Raw genomic sequence first — 6,000 nt, 5'->3', positions numbered from 1 at the left:
CTTCTCTCTCTTTTTCTTTCTTTCTTAATTATCTTTTTGTTTTTTGTCTAGCTCTACTGAACTTCTGATCTTTTTTTTTCTCCCTTTCTTATCTTTTTCACCTTTTCCTTTCTTTTGTTCTTCTGTATGTGACTTAACCCTTGTCCTGCACATCCTGATAAACCCATAGTTAACTAGTAGACCCTATCCCCCATTGTGTACACACTTAATCCACAAATTTATTACTCAATCCAAAACCTCTGAGACTTAAATTCCTTAATAGCAGTACTACCTCTTTATACCTATATAATATTTTAAGCATTTTTTAAGTTTTTCACATCTCCTCTATCTCCCTCCTGTTTTCTCATTATACTCACATTCCTCTCTAAATAGATAGTCTTTCAATCTCCATAACTATATTAATTTTTACATTTCTAATTTTTTTCTGGTCTCTTTTCATTTCCCTTTCCCTTTCTTCTTTTTCTCTCCCTCTCTACTTGCATCCTACCCAACCTATTTCCTGCATTGAGATTAGGACATAGTTAACTCTCCCTGTGCCTCCCCACACCAATCTATTCCTAATTTTTACCCACATCTCTCCCTAATCCTAAAAATTTCTGGTTTTCCAAATTCTTCTCTGCGATTCGAAACCCATTAACATATAGTTGTTTGATGTTGAATAGATGTATCTGTTGAAGTAGATTGTATCTGTAGACTATTGACTGTATAAATGCAAACGTTGGTTGATGGTTGCCTTAAGATATTGTTCTAGCACAAAACTGGTGCTATTTTCATCTCAAATGGGCAGAGTAAGCTGAAAAAACAAAAGAAAAATGGCAAATTCGGATATCTCAATTCCCAATCTTGATAATCAGGGGTCAGATCACATAATGAACAATCCAGAGGAGAGTTCCCAAATAGCTCTACAAACACTGGTGGCAAACATGATAAATGAGAAGTTTGACAACTTACAAAGGACTCTGTATGAGCGTGATAGGGAGAGAGAGGAGGCATCCCAAAAGTTTATACAGGAATATCATAAGCGTGAGGAAGCTACTCAAAAACTGATACAGGATTTGCGTGAACAACTTGAGAATATTCAAAGAGAAAGGCAGGAATGGCGTGAGCAGGCTGAGAACACTCAAAGAAAACTGCAGGAATCCCACGAACGGGAGGAAAGAGAACTGCAGGAATCCCACAAACGGGAGGAAGCTAATCAAAGAGTAATACAGGAATTGAGAGACCAGGTAGAGAACACACAAAGATCACTAAAGGCATTCATGGAATCCATTAACAAAGAGCTGAAGGATGTCAGGGAGACCACAAAGGGAATGCTGAATGGAACCCAACAGAAGGAATGGGAGTCCAAAGAAACCATAACCAATCAACTAAGTGATTTGAGAACAAACACTGAACACCAAATTAAGGAAGTAAAGAAATTCATACAAGACCTAAAACAGAGCTTCAACAAAGAACTTGAAGCCATCAAAGCTGACCAATTAGAAGGAAAAGAGATAAAAAACAAAGTAGAGAGTCTTGACAGCAGGTTAGACCATGCAGAAGATCGAATCTCAGGGATTGAAGACAGCCTAGATATTATAGAGAAAGAACATACAACCATCCAAGACAAGTCCAAGAAGTATGATAGATCTATCCAACACCTGGAAGACACCATCAGAAGGCGTAATCTAAGGATAATGGGTGTAGAGGAGCACCTAGAAACAGAAGTTAATGGTCTAGGAAATTTGTTTAACAGAATCCTAGCAGAGAACTTCCCAAACATACAAAAAGATAGGCCTATTCAGATACAAGAAGCTTTTAGAACCCCAAATAGACTAGACCAGAATAGGACATCCCACCGTCACATTATAATCCACACAGGATCAACTCAGAACAAGGAAAAGATCCTTAAAGCTGTCAAGGAGAAAAGGGTAATCACCTATAAAGGGAAACCAATTAGAATCACCTCAGATTTCTCAGCAGAGACAATCAAAGCAAGAAGAGCCTGGAATGATGTTTGCCATGCCCTAAAAACAAACAACTATCAACCAAGAATACTGTACCCAGCTAAACTCTCCTTCATGACTGAAGGCCAAATAAAAACCTTCCATAGCAAAGAAAAATTGAAACAATACATCTCCACCAAACCAGCCCTAAAAAAGATCCTTAAAGATGTCCTACACATAGAAAACCAACAAGACCGCAACAAAGGCCAAGAAACTGCACCCAAACTGAGAATCCAAGAACCATAGGAAGAACCCAGTTTTCGCAGCCCCCAAGAAGGTGGATAACATGGCAGGAACTCCCAAATACCTCTCAGTCCTATCTCTTAACGTTAACGGACTGAACTCTCCAATTAAGCGACATAGACTGTCTAGTTGGATTAAAAAACAAGACCCTTCTATCTGCTGCCTGCAGGAGTCACATCTTGCCCGTAAAAACAAACACATTTTCAATGTTAAAGGCTGGAACAAAATCTACCAAGCAAACGGCCCCCATAAAGAGACGGGAGTTGCAATCTTAATATCAGATAAAATAGACTTCAAATTAAAATTAGTGAGAAGAGATAAAGAAGGTCGCTACATACTAATTAAAGGATCTCTCCTTCAGGAGGATATTACAATTCTAAATATCTATTCGCCAAACAATGGAGCACCCAAATTTATCAAAGAAACACTACTTTCCCTCAAATCCCATATAGATCCAAAGACATTAATTGTTGGGGATTTTAACACACCACTCTCCCCACTAGATAGATCAACTCGGCAAAAACCCAACAGAGAAACCACAGATCTAAACAGCTGCATAGATCAACTAGACTTAACAGACATCTACCGAACATTTCACCCAGCAGCATCAGAATACACGTTTTTCTCAGCAGCACATGGAACGTCTTCTAAAATAGACCACATTTTAGGCCACAAAGCAAACTTGTCTAAATTCAGAAACATTGAAGTTATACCTTGCATTCTCTCTGACCACAAGGGAATAAAATTAGAACTCAACGCCAAAAGCCACCAAAGAAAGTCCGGTATCACATGGAGGCTGAACAACACACTGCTGAATCAAGAGTGGGTCATGGAAGAGATTAGAAAGGAAATTCAAATGTTCATGCTATTCAACAAAAATGAACACACGAATTACCAGCTCCGCTGGGACACAGCAAAGGCAGTACTCAGAGGCAAGTTTATAGCTCTGAGCTCCTACATCAACAAATTGGAGAGATCTGAAACTAGCAATTTAATGACACATCTAAACCTCCTTGAAAAAGAGCAGCAAGACAAACCCCAATCCAGTAGACGGAAAGAAATAATCAAAATTAAATCAGAATTAAATGAATTAGAATCCAAAAAAACTATAGAAAGAATCAACAAAACAAAGAGTTGGTTCTTAGAAAAACTTAACAAAATTGACAGACCTTTAGCAAATCTTATCAGAATAAGAAGAGAACACACCCAAATTAATAAACTCAGAGATGAGAATGGAAACATCACCACTGAAACAACCAAGATTCAGAACATTATAAGGGAATACTTCTCAAAACTTTATGCTAATAAGTTTGAGAACTTGACTGAAATGGACCTTTTCCTAGCAAATATTGACATGCCAAAACTAAACCAAGATGAGTTAAACCAGCTTAACAGGCCCATATCAAGCATTGAAATAGCAACAGCAATAAGAGACCTCCCAGCTAAGAAAAGTCCAGGACCAGATGGTTTTACAGCGGAATTTTACAAGGCCTTCAAAGCAGAGCTCACACCAACACTCCTCCAACTCTTCATTGAAATTGAAAGAGAAAGCTCACTACCGAACACATTCTATGAAGCCATCATAACCCTCATCCCAAAACCAGGCAGGGACTCATCAAAGAAAGAGAAATATAGACATATTTTTTTGATGAACATTAATGCAAAACTTCTCAACAAAATTTTGGCCAACGGACTTCAACAATTCATCCAAAAAATCATACACCACGATCAAACAGGATTCATTTCAGGGATGCAAAGCTGGTTCAATATACGCAAATCGATTAATATTATTCATCACATCAACAGGAGCAAGAATAAGAACCACATGGTTATCTCAATAGATGCAGAAAAAGCATTCGACAAGATCCAACACCCCTTTATGATGAAGGTTTTGGAATAATTAGGAATCCATGGAACATTCCTCAATACAATAAAGGCTGTATATGACAAACATACAGCCAGCATTATACTCAATGGTGAAAAACTAAAGCCATTTCCTCTTAACTCAGGAAGTAGGCAAGGATGCCCACTCTCTCCACTTCTCTTCAATCTAGTATTAGAATGCCTAGCTACAGCAATAAGACAAGATGCAGACATAAAGGGGATCCAAATAGGGAAAGAAGAAATAAAACTCTCCCTCTTTGCAGATGACATGATCTTGTATTTAAAGAATCCCATAGAATCCACTCCCAAATTACTCAAGCTGATTCAAAACTTTGGCAAAGTAGCAGGTTATAAAATTAATCCCCCAAAATCAAAGGCTTTTCTGTATGCCAACAATGAGAAAAGTGTGGCTGAAATTAGGAAAGCAACTCCATTTGTAATAGCCCCACAAAAAATAAAATACCTAGGAATTAACTTAACTAAAGAAGTGAAGGACCTCTATGATGAAAACTTTAAAATCTTGAAAAAGGAAATCAACACAGAACTTAAAAAATGGCAAAACCTCCCATGCTCCTGGATTGGAAAGATTAACATCGTGAAAATGGCAATACTTCCCAAGGCTATCTACAAATTCAACGCAATACCTATCCAAATTCCAACCTCATTCTTCAAGGAAATATAAGGGTCAATCCAAAAATTCATATGGAACAATAAAAGACCCCGAATAGCAAAAACGCTCCTGAATGGAAAGAACACTGCTGGAGGAATATCAATACCAAATTTCAAACTCTACTATAAAGCCATAGTAATCAAAACAGCTTGGTATTGGCATGAGAACAGACCTCAGGACCAATGGAATAGAATTGAAAACCCAGAAGTGAACCCACAGACCTATACCCATCTAATCTTCGATAAGAGAGCTAAAACAATAGAATGGAAGAAAGACAACCTCTTCAGTAAATGGTGCTGGCAAAATTGGTTAACTACATGTAGAAAACTAAAGCTAGATCCTTATATATCACCCTGCACCAGAATCAACTCCAATTGGATCAAAGACCTTGAACTCAAAGCAGACACTCTGAAAACATTACAGGATGGAATAGGAGAAACCCTGGGTCTCCTTGGCTCAGGCCGAAATTTTCTGAATAGAGACCCGGAAACACAACAAATCAAAGAAAGTTTGGACAAATGGGATTGCATAAGGTTGCAGAGCTTCTGCAGGGCAAATGACATAGCTAGCAAGATCAATAGAAAGCCCACGGATTGGGAGAAGATCTTTACTAGCCATACAACGGACAAGGGTCTCATATCTAAAATATACTTGGAACTCAAAAAATTAAACCCCCCAACAACAAATCCTCAAAGAAACAACTGCCCAATAAGTAAGTGGGCGAAAGACTTAAAGAAAAGCTTCTCTGAAGAAGAAAGAAGAATGGCCAATAGACACATGAAGAAATGTTCAACATCCCTAGCCATAAAAGAAATGCAAATCAAAACAACATTGAGATATCACCTCACTTCAGTTAGAACAGCAAAAATCAAGAACTCTAACAACAACAGATGCTGGAGGGGATGTGGACAGGAAGGAACCTTATTTCATTGTTGGTGGGAATGTAAACTTGTTCAACCACTTTGGAAAGCAGTATGGAGGTTCCTCAAAAGACTTCACATAGAACTCCCCTATGACCCAGCAATCCCACTTTTGGGCATTTACCCTAATGTTTACAAAAAAGATCACACTAGAGCTACCAGCACAACTATGTTTATTGCAGCATTATTTACCATAGCTAAGATATGGAACCAACCCCGATGCCCCTCAGTAGATGAATGGATCAAGAAAATGTGGTATATATACACAATGGAATTCTATGCCTCCATCAGAAAGAAT

This window comes from Dipodomys spectabilis, unplaced genomic scaffold (genome assembly GCF_019054845.1).
Source record: "Dipodomys spectabilis isolate Male_0828 unplaced genomic scaffold, ASM1905484v1 ptg000308l, whole genome shotgun sequence".
NCBI classification, from domain to species: Eukaryota; Metazoa; Chordata; class Mammalia; order Rodentia; family Heteromyidae; genus Dipodomys; species Dipodomys spectabilis.
This window is presented reverse-complemented; position numbering follows the sequence as displayed.